Below are 20,646 nucleotides of genomic sequence, written 5' to 3'. Positions count from 1 at the left end.
GGGTGACCTTGTGCCAGCCATTATCTTTCAGCATAATCTTTCTGAAGAGAGCCAGTCTGGCATAGTGGTTAAAGTGTTTGACTACGACCTGGGAGACCAGGATATAAATCCCCACATAGCCATGAGGTTCACTGGGTGACCTTGGGCTAGTCACACCCTATTCATTCATAGGATCACCATAAGTTGGAATTGACTTGAAGGCAGTCCATTTCCATTTCCAATTTTTCTCACAGGATTGTTGTGAGGAGAAAATGGTAGAGGAAAAATAATGTACACTGCCTTGAGCTCCTTGGAAGAAATGTGGGATATGCTTTTTAATATGCTTTTTAATATGTTCTTAAACTTTTTTAAAAAAATGTTTATAATCTTGATGTTTTGAAAGCTTTTTTTAATAAATGTTTTTAAAGATGTTTTGTTTGAATGTGTTTTAAAGTTTGTTTTTATGATGTTTTAACGTTTTTAGTGCTTTTGTTTGCCGCCCTGGGCTCCTGCAAGGAGGAAGGGTGGGATATAAATCAAATAATAATAAATAAATAATAGCAGTGTAATAAGTAAATGAATAAACCAAAAGAATGTGTGTGTCACATGGCATGCCTTGAGTAAATAGTGGATTCACTGCATGAAGTACACAACTCACCCTTATTCACATGGAAATGTGGTTGAAGTGCTACTGGTGGATAATTCACAGTCATCGTCATGATGTACTCCTCACTAGGGCCATGACAAGTGCCAATGACTGCTGGACAGATCACCAATTAATTCGATCCACTATGGCCATTAATATTGTTCCTCAACGTAGGCTCCAAGGAAGAAAACCAATGCGTAAAATGAACATCCATGCTTTTCAAGATCCTATTAAGTGAGCCTACTTTCAAACAACTCTCAAGAAGCATCTACCGACAGAACTCCCTGAAAATGTTTAGGAACACTGGATTAAACTGAAGACTTCCATTATTGCAGCATGTGAACAAATTATTGGATACCAAACTAAGAAAAATCAGGATTGGTTTGATGAGAATGATAGTGAGATTGAACATATCATCGACAAGAAAAGGAAAGCCTTCCAGATATGGCAAAAAGACATTAACTGTGCTGCTAAGAAAAACATCTAAGCCAGTGCAAAGGCTGAGGTCCAAAGAAGAACTAGAGAACTTAAGAAATCCAGCACTTTGCAGATGCCCACAATGCACGGGGCTTTTTTAATGCCACAAAGGCCATCTATGGACCAACAAATCATGGTACAAATCCCTTACGTTCAATGGATGGTAGCAAACTTCTTAAGGATAAAGAGTCTATTGCACTGCATTGGAAAGAGCATTACCATGACCTCCTTAATCGTAACTCTATTGTAGCTGGTGAGGTCTTCTTGCAAATTCCACAACAAACTAGAGGCGAGCTTGCAGTACAGTAGGGCCCCGCTTTACGGCATTCTGCTTTCCAGCGTTCTGCTGATGCAGCGGCTTTCAATCAGGGGAAATTCCCCATTTTAAAGCCAATTTTGCCATTTTGCAGCATTTTAGCGCAACGCGACCCATTATAGTCAATGGGTTCTGCTTTACGGCGATTTCCGCTTTACGGCGGGGGCCTGGTCCCTAACCCGCTGTATAAGCGGGTCCCTACTGTATCCCCTAATTTGGATGAAGTCAGTAAAGCCATCAATCAAATGAAGAACAACAAAGCTAGTGGACCTGATGGGATTCCTGCTGAAGTCTTTAAAGAAGGTGGGCCTGAACTTACACAACAACTTCATAAGGTCATCGAAAAAATCTGGATGAGGGAGGAGATCATGGAAGACTTTAGGGGTGCCATAATTATCACCCTTTTTAAGAAGGGTGATAAAACAGATTGTGGGAACTATCGAGGTATGTGTCTACCTGCTACAGCAGGTAAAATCCTTGCAAGGGTCCTCACAAATCGCCTCTTACAAATCTCAGAGGATGTCCTGCCAGAATTTCAAAATGGTTTCCACCCTTCCAGGGGGACAGTGGACATGATCTTCACTGCATGACAGCTTCAAGAAAAATGCTGGAAGCAGAATAGACCTTTATATATGGTGTTTATTGATCTGACTAAGGTCTTTGATACTGTGAATCGAACCGCTCTCTGGACCATCCTTCTGAAAACTGGATGCCTTGATAAATTTGTGAATATTTTGCGACTCCTTCATGACAACATGACAGTGACAGTTTTGGATAACAATGGCTTTCAGAGTGATCCATTCAGAGCTGGATCAGGTGTAAAACAGGGATGCATCATTGCTCCTACCTTATTTGCTATCTTCATTGCTATGATTCTACACCTTATTGAGGGGAAACTTCCTACCGGTGTGGAAATCATGTATCGAACAGATGGAAAGCTTTTTAAACTCAGTAGGCTGAAAGCAAAAAGTAAAGTAATGTCAAACCTTTGTCGTAGAACTTCAATATGCCAATGATAATGTGGTCTCCGCACATTCAGAGAAAGATCTTCAAACTATCCTAAATGTCTTTGCAGAAGCATATGGAAAGCTTGGGCTCTCACTTATTAAATAAACCAAAGTGCTTCATCAACAGGTGCAAACTGTAGCACCATCAATCCAGCTTAATGGTGTGACGCTGGAGAATGTTGATCACTTCCCCTATCTTGGCAGCCATCTCTCTGTAAAGCTGACATGGATGCTGAAATTCAACATCGTCTGAGCTCTGCAAGTGCCACATTCTCCCAAATGAAGCATAGAGTGTTCGAGGATTGGGATATTCGCAGGGAGACCAAAATGCTTATTTCCAAAGCCATTGTTCTACCAACCTTACTGTATGCCTGTGAAACATGGACCTGTGGTGTAGTGATGCGGTGCGGCCCAGATGTTACCCCAGTTGCCTGGTTGTACCCAAGCATAGAGAGTCCAGCCGAAAGATAGCCACGGAGACACAGGTAGTTAAAGTTAAGAGTCTTTACTGACAATAGGTAAACAGACATGAATTGCTCTCGTTCGCTTCTCCTAACAAACTCCTTTCTTCACAAAAATACTTCTCCCACTCTATTCCCCCACACTGTGCTTTCGGTTTCCAAGGTTTATATCTCTTTTCGCTGCCCTTGCCAACCACATCTGCTTTGAGATGGCCTTGGCAGCCTTTAACACAGTTTAACCCTTCTGTGTCATTTCTCTTCTTCTGTCTTTCTGGAAAATCACCAGACAGTGAGACTCAGCAGCCTACAGGACCATCTATAAACACCACTCCCAACTTCTTGAAAGATTCCACCAATGCTGCCTCCGGAAAATTCTGCAAATTACTTGCGAAGACAGATGGACTAATGTTAGCATTTTGGAAGAAGCAAAGACTACCAATGACGAAACAATGATCCTTCAACATTAACTTCACTGGACTGGCCATGTTGTTGGAATGCTTGATCACCGTCTTCCAAAGCAGCTACTTTACTCCCAACTTAAGGATGGAAAATGGAATATCGGTGGACAGCAAAAGATGTCTAAAGATGTTCTTAAAGTGAATCTGAAAAAATGTAACATGAACATCGAGAACTTGGGAAGTCTTGGCCCATGAATGTCCCAAATGGAAGTCGGCTATTATCAAAGGTGCTGTGGACTTTGAAGAAGCACGAATACAGGACAACCAAGCCAAGCAGAAGGCATGTCAAACAAATCCTCATTGTGACCATCTTCTATCTGGAAACCTATGTCCTCACTGTGGGGGGCTGTGTGGATCCAGAATTGGCCTCCACAGTCACTTACGGACCCACTGTTAAAGACCTTATCTTGGAATCTTACTTGGCCACGAGTGATCGCCAATGACCTTATCTTGGAAGACAATCTTACTTGGCCATGAGTGATCACCAATGAAAAATGAATGATGAATGAATGGTGGATAATGTAATTATATACCTTTCCCATTAGGAAGAAAACATAAAGAAACAAAAAACATACTGCAGCATCAGTTCCAGTGGAACATTCATGATCTATGACCTGGAATATTTATACTGTCTTGAAGTTGGTAGGGTGTGCTTCCCTTTGATGATCTGTTTGCCTAAAAAGCACTCAGAACACAGAATGGTTAGACATTTACAGAAGCACTCTCTAACTATTCAGTGATTAGCACTATAGAATCATATGATCTGTACTTCTGAATTGCATATTTAATCAGTAAAACAATTCTGAAGTGGTGGGATAATAAAATCTTGTATTATTAAGCAGGTGGTGAGTTTAGTGAAAACAGGGCAGTTCATTCTGATAAATTGGGTTGTATTTCCTGACTTGAATTATTAAAAAAAACTTAGCTGCTCTCCATGTGTTCTTAAATCCTCTGCCATTCTCATCTCCTTATAAAGTAAGAGAAATTCACTAACACATTTAAGACCATATAACAGGATTAGACTCTGAGTAGCTAGATCTGAAGATAAATTGCTACTCTGTAGGACCAAATTTGAATTTCTTAAGGCTAGCATTTCTCATTAAGCTTCTGCTTCCGATAATGATCCGTAAGAAACTGTGTAGAGAGGTGAAAGACGCCATATGTAATTAATGATCCCAAACCATATTAAATGCAGGGATTCTGTTGAAAATGTATGATTCATTGTTTGAGTACTTTGTTGCTAAGAACTAAGCAAAGGAACAGGTTTTACACTAGTGTATTTTCTTCCTATGCATGTTTATTGCATTCATTCACTATTGTTGAGCATATGATTTTTGCACTGTATTTCTACACAATGCCCATTGATCTCATTCTATTGCATCCACATTCATCACCTTCCACTTATTGGGAAGGCAGCCCTATCTACGGAAGCTCCTTGCATGATTTTGAACCCTAATCTTCCAGAGTTGTCCATGAGTAGAGAATGCTCCCCACTGTATAAGTTCACCTTCCCAACACGTGGAAGACAATGAAAGTGATAATGGGCATACAATTTAGAGGCTGGGGCAAATGGGCTCTCTCCCATTCTCACCTCATTATGTGAGACTCAGATGCCTGAAAGAGGGCTAAGACCTCCCTGAATTTAAGATTTGCAGAAGGAAGATGTCACAATAAGTCTGCAATCTTAAACCCTCGACAATGGCTTGTCACTATTTTAGCATGGTTGGCAGATGCCAGAATGAATCAGAGTGAGCCCATACTGACATAGTTTAGAACAGCTGGAGGGAAGGGGGGCCACCACAGACCAGGCTTGCCAGCAGCAGCATCACCAGGATGATAAGGGGGCATAGCCAGGTCTGGTCTGGGTGCACTGGCAGGAGTGTTGGATTGGATCTGCTGGTGTGCCCCAAATGCCCTGACCTTGCCGCCACCCTGTCCCATTCCTGCACTATCCTGGTATGTAGCAGCGATGCTACTGTCAAGACTCCAAGTCCACAGCACTGCCCCTCCCTGTCAGTCACTCCTGCATGATGCAAAATGTATCATTTGAAATAACCCTAAAAAAACAACCCATTATTAATAGCCACTGGAAGGATGAGATTTTCATTGGGACTGTAGCTTGTGCACAAGATGAAAATGCCTCCTCCCCACATCAGGAGGCAAGATCTCAAAGATTCCTATGGAAGATTCCATAATAGCCACAGGTGTGTGTGTGTCGATTTTCACTTGAACTGAGATAAGGGAGGAAACATTCTCTCCCCATGCACTGCAATCATGATTAAAATCCCCTTCCCCACAGCAACTATTTTCAAAAACAACTACTAACAACTATGGCACTTCAAGTGATGCATTTAACATCACATTAAATTTAACACTCTATGTATGGATGTGAAAGTTGGACAGTAAAAAAAGCGGATAAAAGAAAAATCAACTCATTTGAAATGTGGTGTTGGAGGAGAGCTTTGCGGATACCATGGAATGCAAAAAAGACAGCTAATTGGGTGTTAGAACAAATTAAACCAGAACTATCACTAGAAGTTAAAATGATGAAACTGAGGATATCATACTTTGCACACATAATGAGAAGACATGATTCACTAGAAAAGACAATAATGTTGGGAAAAACAGAAGGGAGTATAAAAAGAGGAAGGCCAAACAAGAGATGGATTGATTCCATAAAGGAAGCCATAGACCTGAAGTTGCAAGATCTGAACAGGGTGGTTCACAACAGCTGCTGTTGGAGGTGCTGATTCATAGGGTCGCCGTAAGTCGTAGTCAACTTGAAGGCACATAACAACAAAACAAAGGATGGTGCAAGCAGATCCCAAAACAGCTCCTCACACTGAAACTCTAGAAAGAAGTTTGTGGATGCCTACATATCCTTGCCCCCACATGGGTCTCCTGTGGTGGTAGAGTTCTGAGGTGGTAGAAGGCAGATGGGTAATCACACTTTTAAAAAAAAGTCCTTGCAAGAAAATATGTTTGATGTGTACATGTAACGAGTTGAAAATGGCACCTCCTCACTTGTACTTTACAGTGGGGCAATTTGCTCTACTTTCTCTGGATTCTACTGCTTCATTCTAATCTAGTACCATGGGTAAACCTTAGTCTAGGCCTTGCAAAGGGGATTTTGTGCTTTGTGTTCACAACAATTCCACAAACATAATGTATAAATTATATCTATATTAACAGAGTCTTTTTAAATCCAATGGATTACCCAAGCTGTTGCAATATATGTACAAGAATATGATGCATAACTTAATCACAAGAATATGATGCATAACTTAATCACTGGTACTATTACCCAGAATCAGAATCAAGCATTTTATAAAACAATTTGCTTTGTTTTCATTTTACATTCATAATCCCATGTCAGATTTCTAGCTCTTTGCCCTTGGTCAACTTTTTCTAAAAGAAAAAAAATGATAACAGTTTTATTTATTTCCACCATATTTCTGCACTAAACAAATCCTTTAAAAATCATTAATCATTTGGTGGCAGAGGACACTGAGTAACTATGGCATTTAAGCTTCATAATCTGATTACTTATCTTTGACCATTTGGCTCAGTAGAGTTTCTTGAGAGGAGAAATTGGATATTGTCACAATTTTTAATTTGACATAGACCAGATTTTCAACCTGAACATTAATTTTTCCATAGTTCCCTTAAAGGGGGCACCAAGGCTTAAAACATGGGTAGTCACTACTTCATGGGTTCTCAACAAGGGAGGAATTCACCCCCAGGGGGAATTTTAGGGTTCCAGGGGGGGAATTGGGACCACTATTCAGCAAAGTGTGATGTCCTGTAGATTATGTACAATCTGTAAAATTGCAGTTTGTTTTTAATTTAATCTGCGACATTCAATAAAGTTTATTGAATGTCACAGATTAAAATCGATTCTTGAACATGCAGCATTATTTTCATTTGCAAAAGTAAATTATTATTTAAAGACCAGAAAGTGCTCCAAGAAATTCTGTTATAATATAAACCAAGAAATTTTTCTCTCACGAGAAACACCACCGTCACTCGCGAAACGTCAACACGCTATGAGAGACTATCTTGGGAAGGGGGGAATTATATTCTGAACAATGGTGAAATGGGGGAATGGAGCAAAAAAGGTTGAGAACCACTGCTCTACTTCATACCATTACCAAGAGAGTTAGCAATATGAATAGCTACAAGGAACATTGTGGGAAATCATTATTTATTTATTTATTTATTTATTTATATCTCACCCTTCCTCCCAGCAGGAGCCCAGGGCAGCAAACAAAAGCACTAAAACACTTTAAACATCATAAAAACAGTATTTAAGATACATTAAAACAAAACATCATTGAAAACATTTTTTAAAAACGCTTTCATGACTTTTTTAAAAAAAGTTAAAAACTTTTTTAAAAAGTTTTAAAAGCATTAAAAAGCAATTCCAACACAGAAGCAGACTGGGACAAGGTCTCAACTTAAAGGCTTGTTGAAAGAGGAAGGTCTTCAACAAGCACCAAAAAGATAACAGAGATGGCGCCTGTCTAATATTTAAATCATATACTCCAAACAGCTTAGTAGAAGCTCTGATGATTAAGCGGTATGTAAATCGTGTTACATAAAAAAAATGAAATTATGTATACACACACACAGGGCTGATCTCTTTGAGATCCAATGGATATATTACACCAGGTTTCTGTCTTGGAGAGTAATCATGGGGAATCTTTCTTTGAAAATGCCTGATATCTAGGGTTTTTGGTTCTTATCTTATACATGTATCATTTATTAGGTATTAGGATATGTCTTCCATTCTGTTCCTTTTTTGTCCCATGAGATTTCCTTGCCATGCATTCCACTTCTCTTCAGCTTCTCTTTAACTAGCAGCATCTCTACAATTAATTCCAGAATTTGATTGTAGAGTTTGCTACATCTTTCCGTTCCTTTGCATCTCCCCACTACTTTATCAGTGTGTATCTATGCATTGTTAACAGACTGCAAAAAGTAGTTTTGATATGCATATTGATAAAATACCATACCAAAAAAATTTCAGTGTGTACAGTCACATCAAATTTAGTAAAGCACGACAAAAAAAGCAATTCATACAAATGCTCAGGCATATAGGTAAAACACTTCACAAAAGAAGTTTATCGCAAAAATTCCTTCTGTTTCCGACAACAAGGATTTGAATGTTGTCACTTATGTAGGCCATATGCACCATCCATGTAGAGGAGGACATATCAGCAGACTTGGGGGAGACCCAGCTCTGCAGAAGTACATAAAATCTAAGAAAAAAGTGGGGGGATGGTACGCCATAAACTGCAGAATGGGAATTGAGCATGTTCAGTGGCCATTGAATGCTGACTATCAGAGGGGGGGAAATCAGAAACCTGAGTAAGGAGGAGAATAGAATGGAGTGGCTGGAAATCTCAACAGGAAGCACTCTACACTGTGACATTTTGTTGCAGCTGCCACTTGTACACCATGTGCAAGCAAGAGTGTAATCTGGAAGCAATATTATGGATCCTGCCCAATATTCCCCCCTCGAAGGTTGTGACCATTGACCATACTAAACATATCCCAGTTCTCCCTCTGGTCAACTTCCCAGATCCCACCCCCAGGCAACCAATCAGGGCTAACCCAGGCCCAAACATGTCAATATCACCCAACCATGGAGCCAAGCTGGCTCATTGAACACATGGTCATGGGGGCACAAAGCAGGCTCACAGTGGAGATGGTGGCAATCTGTGTCATATGTATGCATTGGGTTCCCACTCTGCATGTTTTATCAATGTGCATGTGCATATTGATAATGTACAAGAGAAAAAGTGTTTTGTACAAATACTTTTGACATAAAAAACAGAACAGTGGAGAATTTCTAATGCATTGTTCCTTCTAATGCATTGGAAACAAATCCGAAAGGAAATTCAGACAAGACCTTCAGCAACATCTATATTAAGCTGTTATCTGACTTTTCCTTGCTATTTGGTTTGATTTCTGCTTCATGTAGACTGGCCAATGAGAAATTTTATTTTTGTTGCACATTTTCCATAGGAGTTAGCACACACATGTGTAATTGAACCTTCACGCCCAGACGCGCGCACACACACACTTCTAGGTGGAATGAGAAGGTTGTAATTTAGCATAATTCAAGACTGAAGTTTTGGTTTTTTAATTTGACTTTCAAGTTCAAAAAAATATTTGTCCATCTTCTAATGAGCCCATTGAATCCATATAATTTAGACCTGTGCCATTTCCATTTACCTTAATAAACAAGTTACATGAGATTATGCTGTCTGCAGTGCGCAGTTTTCTTAAACAGAGTCTTGCTTCATTGATCTAGCTGAATACCTTTGCAGTCCCATTGTTGAAGTTTGCATATCCACTTGCATAACTTAATAGTCAAGAGACATGCTGAATTTTACTATTTTAGTTTTTCCAAATTCTTTTAATGAAGATGCATACTTGACTGATCCACTTTCATAATTTATGCTCCCAGCTGTGTATTTCTCTAGCTTTGCTGTATTATTCACTGGCTGAGCTACCTACTGGAACTGCTGGATTTTTTCATCCTTTACTGATCAAGCTGCATATTTCATCACTTGCATTTTTGCACCCAGGTATTTTTTCGGATAAAAAAAGCATGCTAAACTGACCAAGAAGGAGTAATATTTTAATGTAGGAGTCATTTCTCTGTTTGTTCTAGGTAGTTTAATATCTCACTTTACAAGTTCCAGATTCTTTCTCTTTCTAGTGCATGCATAAAGAGGATAACAATTTCATCATGAATGTACACATTGCATTTGGGAACACAGAAATGAAGATACCTTTGTTCCTTTAATCCTCACTTGCTAATCATAAACAGGACTATCAACAGCATTACATTTTGCTTATCTAAGCTTTTCTTTTTCTGGCATTTGATTGAATAAACAAAACCAACTTTTTTTTGGTAAGCATTATTCAAGACACAATTTTATCCCCATATAAATAAATTCAACTACATTACGATCTTCTCAAGCTTATAATTGCGGCCTTAGGGCCAGATTAGATATTACAATAATGTGCATCTGGTAAAACTTTTACTTTCCTGTCCCCAATCCATGGCATTTACTAACAGGGAGAAGTAGATATTTCAGAGGAGGGACAGGAAACCAAGATGCATTTCATGTAACATCTAATTTGTCCCCCAAGAAAGAATAAATTCAAATTATTTTGTATTTAATATATCCTATAGATATGAGAGTTTTACAGTGTAGAGCCTACACTGAAATGATTTAAAGAATTGTTGCTTTATGAAGATACAAAACCAATTAGCTCAATTTATAATGCATCTGTAATCTTATCTGCTTAAACTGCCCTAGGCTTTTCCATGCTCCTGTTACAGATATTATAAAACTATGTTAATTAAAATCTGACTTTAGAAAAAGTTAGCTGTCTGCAAAATAGCCAGTTTGATACTATATATTAGTTAATTGGTCAGGCATTTGGAGATCCAATTACTCAGTTCCAGTTACATTTCTTACAAAAGTTAAGTATACACACAGTGGAAAATAAATGTTCCCGGTTGCTTCAGTGCCAGACTGGCCTTTTCAAAACCAGAATTGCCTAGAGCAGGAGTTCCCAAACCGTGGTCCGTGAGCTTCATTCAGGTCGCCCACAGCATGTCTGTGGATTTGTGGCTGAAGATGGCAGACAGCATATCCATTGAACTAAATGTACATATTGATCTTTAATTGTATTTTATTGTTTCTTTTCTATCTTATATTGTATTTTCTTCTATGAATTCAAATTGTAATACAGTAAAAAAACAATACATAAGAAATAAAAGAAATAATAAAATATAATTAAAAATTATAGAGCACCTAGAACAGTGTATTACAATTGATGTGTGTTATGTGCCTTCAAGTCGATTATGACTTATGGCGACCCTATGAATCAACGACCTCCAATAGCATTTGTTATAAACCTTCCTGTTCAGATCTTTTAGGTTCAGGTCTGTGACTTACTTTATGGAATCAATTCATCTCTTGTATGGTCTTCCTCTTTTTCTGCTCCCTTCTGTTTTTCCCAGCATTATTGCCTTTTCTAGTGAATCATGTCTTCTCACTATGTGTGGAAATGAGGGTGATCTGTATGCAAGGGGGAGTTGAGAAAATGAGGATGGAGAAAGGAAGAAAAAGGAGTGGAGGTGAAAATGGGGAGCAAAGAGGTTTGCAAAAAAAGGAGGCATGGAAATTGAGGTGAACATCGAAATGGGTATACAAGCGGCTGAAGAATAGCGGTGGCTTCATAATTGTGCAGAAGATGAAAAGGCTGTATGGTAGTTGCAATGTGTGGGAGGAGGAAGATGCAGAAGTTTTCCATATGGTTGGTCTGTGTGCAAGAGGGGGTTGCAGAAATGGAGGACGCATGGACATGGGAGTGAAGGTGAAAATGGGTGCAAAGTGGGGCTGCAAAATAGAAGAGTGAAGTGGCTTCAGAAATAGGGCTGGGAAAGTGAAAGGAGAGTGTAATAGTTGCATGGGGTGGGAAAGGACAGCTCTAGGGGGTCACGATTGTCAAAGATGTCCCTTAGAGTCTTTGACCTCAAGACCCCAGGGCAGCCTTTCCCAACCAGTGTGCCTCCAGATGTTGTTGGACCACAACTCCCATCTTTCCTGACCATTGGCAATGCTGGCTGAGGCTGATGGGAGTTGTGGTCCAACAACATCTGGAGGCACACTGGTTGGGAAAGGCTGCCCCAGGGTCTTTGCTTCTGAGAGCAGTCCCAACCCCCTGGGCAACTGTTCCTGTGCAGACACTCCCTGTGCCTCTCTTTTGCAGGGCTGAGTTACAACCAATGCCAACCCTGTAAGGTAGGTAGACTGCCACCTCCCCTTTAGCTGGTTTTTGTACCCTGAGCAAGCGGAACTCAGAGCACCCACAAAAATAACAAAATCCCTGCAAGAGATAAGATTACACTCCTTGCTGTGAAACAATAATCCTGGAGTAATAATCTGTAATCACTAGTGTCGTAGCCAAGAATTAGATTTCGAGCCAAAGCCCCAAAGTAACACACACCAAGTAGGAAGAGGTAGTTTATTAAAAGTTATAAGGGTGCATATAAAAAGAGAGCAGCTTATACTTTCCTTTAAAGCCAAGCACTCCCAACAGGGTTAGGCATAGACAAATATTTACATAACACAGTGAGAGATTCAAACATACAAAAGGAACATAACAAAGCTTACTAGCCTAGCTAATACTCACTCCAACAAATATAAGAGCCTGGTTCCCTGACGCGCCATATTCCACATAAATCAATAGGAGAGTCAAGATGGAATAGGAAGGAACAACTAACTAACTGAACAATCACCCTTCTTTTTATGGGGTTTGGCTGGTGACAGGGAGGGGGCCGATTAGCCAATCCAGGCACCCCTTCAGTGATCTAACCCAGACACCTTCTTTGAAGATGAAATAGGCTAGAAAGTTCACACCACCAGGCTCTGATTTATAGCACTCAAACCTCCTGACTTTGATATCAGGAAGTAGATAAGGCTCAGCTGCCTTCCCCTAAGAATAACAATTTGTGGCTGGCTAGTACGAGCCACCCTAGTTTTCCCAGCACTGAACATCGCAAGGATCTTTGCAACAAAAAACTCCCCATAATTCTCTCTGGCTGAGCCATTTTGCTTTGGTCACCCTTGGCCCAACCTTAGCTATTCTTGACAATGATGGCAAGAGTGGTGGGGGCTGGTGAGCAGAATGAGCAGGAGCGTAGGTTTTATTTGTTCTGTATGTGTATGCACTATCACCGTCAGCACTTGTGAGCTGACACGAGTCCTGCCAATCCAAAACAGATTTTGTTTGTTTGTTTATTAAATATATATCCTGCCTTTCCTCCGGAAGGAGCTTACTCCTTCACTTTCCCACACCAATGAGGCAGGCTCTCAAGCTCAGACATCAAAGAAGTCCTAAGGCTTCAGGACATAGCCACTGTTGCAAGCATCCAGTCTTGGGAGCCATGAAATCTACATCTCCCGGACTTCCGGGAAGGGTGACTTAGCCTGTGCCTGCTTTTGAGACGGGCTCCTGCCTCAAAAGAAGCTTATTCAGATATATCAGTCAGTTTTTTCTTTTTTTTTTGACTGATTAAACTTCTCCCGGGTAGGGAGAAACGAAGAGATTAACCTCAAAGCCTATTTTTGTTGGGACGACCAGATCTCATTAATTTATGGGACGAGGTCCAGCCGACGAAGGTGGGACGGATTTTTAACAGCAAGCTCTATCTGATAAAGCGAACGTTCACCTTATCTTCTAAGAGAGAACGCACTAACAGGCAAGCACCCTTCTTTCTATATTTTTCTTTTACTTGACTTAAATTGTTGCTGTTTAAAAGAGATTTGCCAGATTGATCAGTTTTTGACATCTCACTGGGGAGCCATAACTTCTCTCTGCTACGCACTAATTAATAGCTTATCTCTGTTTTTGTTGCAAAAAGCTGTCCTGGATTTGCATTCTAAAGATATACACAGAAGAGGGATTTCTATTCCAGATTTTTATTTTGAAAAATATTATACTGTTTTGAGACTACTCTCTTTTTGGTCTATTTTATTTTGACGAATCTGTTTCTTGACGATTGCCATTAATTGTTTCGATCCTGGGAACTGCATTTTGTTTACTTAACTATTGGAGAGATAAGGCTGTCTGCTCTGTTTATACTGTGATGTCACCAAGTTTGGAGTATTAACCCAATTGTTGCTGAAATAAGAAGTGGTTTTCCTATATTTTTCTTTTAAAATGGCAATTAAGAAAGTGGCTGAAAATCTGGAAATAACTATGTTTCAGAAAATAATGGATGAGATTGAGATAATGAAAATTGAATTGAGTAAAATGAAGCAGGAGATTAAAGATATAAGGGTCCCTGTGAGAGAGGTGACCCTGGAAGGGGTCCCTGTGAGAGAGGAGACCCCGGAGATTGAAACAGGGGTCCCTGTGAGAGAGGTGACCCTGGAGACTGGAATAGGGGTCCCTGTGAGAGAGGAGATCCCGGAGATTGGAACCAACGTGGAACAGGAACAAGATTTGGAGTCTATGGACTTTAGAAATAAAATCTATTGTTTGGAACTCAATGTTATCTCTGAAGAAATGAATGAAGATTCTAGAGATAAAGTTATCAATGGCATGGATAATCTTCTGGACTGGAATGATGTGATGGAGCCCAATATAGAGAAAATCTATGGAATTAACTGCAGCCATGTGACAATGGAAAAACTTTTAAGAGATGACCCAGTGTATTTTGAAAAAAAGAACAGAGATATGATTTTACAGCAGTATTTCAGCAACCTATTCAGAATGGATGGCAAGAAAATATTTGGGATAGAGGTAATCCCCATTAGACTCTTACTATATGACTATGGCTTTGACAGCAAGATTATTATGGAATACTGATAATGGAAGATTGGATATTGAAATTACTGGACTTAACAAGACTACTGAAGATGGAAGATGGAAAATGGAACTAATAGAGATAATAGAACAATGGCTACTGAAATTATTGAACCTAACAGATTCTGATGTGATGGATTAATTGAAATGTTTATTTTGACTATGGTTATGACAATAAGATTATCATAATTAGTAATGAGATGGATTAATCGATATGCTTATCTGGAAAAAAAAAATTGATAGATATATTTCTTAAAGAATTGAAACCTCTCTTTGACTTTTTGTGGAAAGAATAAAGTAATGTTTATGAGATTTGATGATTAAGTAAGATAACTACTGGAGGAAAGTGATTTTATAATATGACTTAAGAGACAGGATTGTTATATATTATAGACTTATAACTGATTTGATCTTTGACAAATGGGAAGTCAATATTTTACTCTTTATTTTTTATTTTTTTTTTTATTTTTTTCTTTTTGTTTAACTATTTTTGATTTTGTTTTTTGTCTTTGAATGTTTTATGATTTTGTCTTGTATGTTTTATGAAAATCTGAATAAAAATTATTGAAAAAAAAAAAAAGAAATCTACATCTCCCATGGTTACCAGTTTTCCTAGTTACTGCCGCACATGCTCAGTGCAGCATCATGGGCCTGAGGCCTATTCCAATATCAGAACCACTCCTACCATCCAGATACATGTTGGAAAAAAAAGTCTCAGTGATAGGCAGGCACAGCTGGGAGAACTCTTTGCAGATGGAGGGCAGATGACAGGAAAGGGTCACAGCTGTTAGGAATTGGATCAATTTAAAAAAAAATTTTTTTTATTTAATTGCACTTTTAAACCGCCCTATAGCAACAAGCTCTCAGGGCGGTGTACAACAAGATAAAACCACATTTAAAATATGAACAAGTGTGGATTACAGTATACAATTATAAAAACATATTTAAAAACAAAATTAGAATACAAATTAAAATAAAAATTACAATTACAGTTTAAGTTTAAAATTAAAATTAAAAATTAAGCTTAAAATGCCTGGGCAAAGAGGTAGGTTTTTACCTGGTGCCGAAAGGATAACAAGGAAGGCGCCAGGCGTATCTCATCTGGGACGGCATTCCATAATTCGGGGGCCGCCACTGAAAAGGCCCTAGATCTAGTTGCTGTTCTCCGGGCTTCCCTATGAGTTGGGACCCGGAGAAGGGCCTTGGACGTCGAGCACAGTCAACGGGTCGGTACATAGCGAGAGAGGCGTTCCAACAGATATTGCGGTCCGATGCCATTAAGGGCTTTATAGGTAAGAACCAACACTTTGAATCTGGCCCGGAAACATATTGGTAGCCAGTGCAGTTGGGCCAGAATAGGTGTTATATGGTCAAATTTCTTCGTCCAACTAAGAACTCTGGCCGCAGCATTCTGCACTAGCTGAAGTTTCCGAATCGTCTTCAAAGGTAACCCTACGTAGAGTGCATTACAGTAATCCAATCTAGAGGTTACCAGAGCATGAATAACTGAGGCGAGGTTCTCCCTGTCCAGATAGGGTCGTAATTGGGCTACCAGCCGAAGCTGGTAGAACGCATTCCGTGCCACCGAGGCTACCTGGGCCTCAAGTGACAGGAGCGGATCTAATAAGACCCCCAAACTACGGACCTGCTCCTTTAGGGGGAGTGTAACCCCATCCAGGGCAGGTCTGACATCTACCATCTGGGCAGAGAGCCTCCCCACCAACAGCATCTCAGTCTTGCCAAGCAGTGCCTCCAACTCCTAAATCCGTGAGTCGCCCCAGAAGGATACCATGGTCGATGGTATCAAAAGCCGCCGAGAGATCAAGGAGAACCAACAGAGTTACACTCCCTCTGTCTTTCTCCCGACAGAGGTCATCATACAGGGCGACCAAGGCCGTTTCTGTACCAAACCCCGGCCGAAAGCCCGATTGAAATGGATCCAGATAATCAGTTTCATCCAAGAGAGCCTGGAGTTGGTGAGCGACCATGCGCTCTAGAACCTTGCCCAGAAATGGAATATTTGCTACCGGTCTATAGTTGTTGAAATTATCGGGGTCCAAGGAGGGCTTTTTTAGGAGCGGTCTCACCACCGCCTGTTTCAGGCAAAGTGGGACCACTCCCTCTTGTAAAGAGGCATTAATCACCTCCTTGGCCCAGCCGGCTGTTCCATTCCTAATAGCTTTTATTAGCCACGAGGGGCAAGGATCCAGAGCAGAAGTGGTCGCCTGCACCTGTCCAAGCACCTTGTCCACATCCTCGAGCTGTACCAACTGAAACTCATCCAATAAAACCGGACAAGACTGTGTTCTGGACACTTCATTAGGTTCAACTGCTACAATATTGGAGTCAAGGTCCCGGCGGATGTTCGTGATCTTATCTTGGAAGTGCCTCGCGAACTCATTACAGCGGGCTATTGATGGTGATATTGCGTCCGGAGGACCAGAGTGTAAAAGTCCCCAGACAACTTTATAAAGTTGGATTCATTTTGCATGAATTGACTTCAAAATTAATCTGTCTTAATCCATCAGATTCCAAATCAGACCAGGGAAGTTCATGTGTTAATTTCCTGTAAGAAGAAAGCTAGCACTTCAGAGAGAAAGATTATATGCCACTCCTGCCTTTGCTGTACTAATTTTCAGTTTACAGTGAGCTGTCTCTGTCTACTTGCTAAGGGAAGTATTTTAAAAATGACAACCCATCCCCATAGTTTAAATTTATACAGTCTATTCTATCACCTCAGCACTCCACCATCTAATTCCCACCTTATCCTACTGAATGTGTAAATTCTGTAAATTATCTCAGTATGTGTGTGAGTGTGTTTAGACTTTGCAGAGCACTGTTGGCATTGTAAGTTGAAACTAGTCAATACTATTCTTAATTATAAAAGCATTTCACCCTTTTGAAAAAAGTATCAACTTTTCAAGAACCAAAATTATCTTTACATAGGGAAGGACTGTGTTCTTGGTAATATTACATTCATTTATGCTGTTGTCACTGCAATCTATATCACACTGCAACACAGAGTTTTATCTAAAAAATGGTTTACTGTATTTTTGGTATACAAATATCAGTACAATACAAAACAGTACATTACCGATAACAAAGAACAAAAGATAAAAGCATTGGTCATACTGTAGTATTGAAAGAAGTCAATTTCCTTTTTATTGTCCATATTTATTAGTTGTTCTGTTTTGCCTTTAGGGTTCTGTAATACAACCTTTGCAGACAAGTCTGTGTCTGGTGACTGGTTGCCAAATGCCTTAATGTTGCATATAATGGAGCCCTACCCTTGCCTCCCTTAATATAAGTCAATATAAATACTTGTTCTTAACAAGACAAAAATTCTCACTTCTCTAGAATAGCCACTCCCAATATACAATATTTTCATGTTAGCCATTGCATTTTCCCTGACTGGTATCCTCCTTGCATAGTACAAAAGCCTTTCGAGGATATGGCTCATCCATCTTTGCTATCTTCTCTGCCCTTACATCCACATACTTTGTCACTCCAAGCAGAGCTAATAAGAACAGTCACATGAAAAATATAGCCCTGTTTTTGACATTGACCCTAAAACATTTGTTCGTGCTCCTTGGACTTGCAAGTAGATATTAAGTAAGGGAAGAAAGCCGATTATACAGAGATTGTGGCCTTAATCTTCCAAACAGTGTTACAGATTTTTTTCCCCTATGATGCTATTCTGATTGAAAGGCCAAATTAAAATACTGTGGCAGAAAAAAACAAACCCTATTATTATAATTATAATCATTATCATTGTCATTGTCATTGTCATTGTTATTGTTATTGTTATTATTTAGGAAAATTTATACACTGTTTGAATGTAAAAGCCTCTAAGCAAATTACAACAAGCAATTAAAACATTTAAACAATTGAAACAGCTACTCACTAAAAAAAATAAAAGTGGATAGGCTTGCTTAAAAACTTTTAAAAAAAATTTAAGCAGGCATTGAAAGGAATAAAGTGATGTCAAAAGGCAGAGAGTTCCAAAGAGTAGGCGATGCCACACTAAACGATTTCTTACATGTGTGGGAGGATTCAAAGTGTTGGTTCTTACCTATAAAGCCCTTAACGGCATCAGACCGCAATACGTGGCGGAACGCCTCTCCCGCTATGTACCTACCCGGTCGCTGCGCTCGACGTCGAAGGCCCTTCTCCGTGTCCCAACGCATAGGGAGGCACGGAGAATGATAACTAGAGCTAGGGCCTTCTCAGTGGTGGCCCCCGAACTATGGAACGCCCTCCCTGATGAGATACGCCTGGCGCCTTCTTTGTTATCTTTTCGGCGCCAGGTAAAGACCTACCTCTTCGCCCAGGCATTTTAAAAAATTTTAAATTTGAATTTAAAATTGAAAATTTTTAATTATGTTTTATTGTATATTGTATTTACATCCACTTGTATTTTAACCTGTTTTATTATGCTGTTCACCGCCCTGGGAGCTTATTGCTATAGGGCGGTCTAAAAATGTAATAAAATAAATAAATATTATGTGGCCCCTGTAACAGTGACTGTTCTGCTGATCGAAGTGCTTGAGCGGGCACATATGGGGTAAGGCGGTCTCACAAGTCAACTGGTCCTGAGCTGTTAAGGGCTTTATATACCAGTAATAACACTTTGAACTTGGCCCAGTAACAAATTGGCAACCAGTGCAGGTCTCTGAACAGAGGTGTTATATGCTGACAGGGTCTCACTTCCAACAGCAATCTGGCGGCAGCATTCTGCACTAACTGCAGTTTCCAGGTCAAGTGCAAAGAGAAGCCCCACACAGAGTGCATTGCAGTAATCCAGTCTTGACGTCAACAGTACCTGAACTACTGTGGGCAAGCTCTCTTGGTCTAGTTGTCTCACTAGGTGGAGCTTATAAAAGGCACTTCTAGCCGCTGAGGCTACCTGGGCCTCTGGTGACAGAGATGGATCCAGAAGCACCCCCAGACTGTGTACCTGCTCCTTCAGGGGGAGTGCAACCTCATCCAGGGTAGGAAAATGAACAGGAACCACTCACCCACAGTACCTCCATCTTGCCAGGATTCAAGCTCAGCTTATTTTCCTTCATCCGTCTTACCACTGCATCCAGGCACTGGTCCAGAGCCCAAACAGCTTCTCCGCATTCAGATGTTATGGAAAAGTAGAGCTGAGTGTCATCAGCATACCAATGATAACTTTTCCTCAAACTCCCAAAGACCGCTCCCAGCAGCTTCATATAGATGTTAAATAACATTGGAGATAAGGTGGTACCATGCGGCACCTCATAGCACAACTGCCAGCGAGGTGAAAAACAACCCCCAAAGCTACTCTCTGGAATTGATCCTGTAGGTAGGACTGGGACCACTTAAACACTGTGCCCCCAATCCCTATTCCATGGAGTCGGTCTAGGAGGACACTGTGGTCAATGGTATCAAAAGCTGCTGAGAAACCAAGAAGCAGGAGCAAGGTCACACTCCCCTGTCCTCTGTAGAGGTCATCCCAAGGAGTGCACATAGGCATGAAAAGTTAACAGTTTCTTAAAGTCTTAAGAAGGAGATGAAGCCTTAATGACAGATCATTTATTTTACAAAAGAAGATGTTGTAACAGACCCAGAGCTGCTGCTGCTCCATTCTTTTTTTAAAAAATCTTTCTCTTCCTTATAACATGAAACACAAGCAATGCATAATGTGAAATCAACATCTTCCAGCCCACACAGCAACCAGAGATTTGATGCAGTGCTGGGGAGATGCTGCTGGGGAGATGCCCATCACGCTAATGTCAAACCACATGCTGTTTGTGTCAAACATTACAAAAAGGAGAGAATAACAAAGTGCAAAGTGGCAATAGTTCTATCTCTGTTGTAAAATCGAGTTTATTTTTTTGCATCAGACACTCCATATTAGATTCAAGCCCTTCTAAGA

At 40.1% G+C, this 20,646-nt stretch overlaps 1 protein-coding gene across 4 annotated transcripts in view; it reads left to right on the top strand.

Moving 5' to 3' along the window:
• Nucleotides 1-20,646, top strand: part of LUZP2 (leucine zipper protein 2) — a 592,171-nt gene that overhangs the window by 559,236 nt on the left and 12,289 nt on the right. The gene's annotated exons all lie outside the window — the stretch shown is intronic.

This window comes from Rhineura floridana, chromosome 2 (assembly GCF_030035675.1).
Source record: "Rhineura floridana isolate rRhiFlo1 chromosome 2, rRhiFlo1.hap2, whole genome shotgun sequence".
NCBI classification, from domain to species: Eukaryota; Metazoa; Chordata; class Lepidosauria; order Squamata; family Rhineuridae; genus Rhineura; species Rhineura floridana.
The sequence above is the reverse complement of the archived record's forward strand: the minus strand, read 5'-3'. Positions and strand labels throughout refer to the sequence as shown.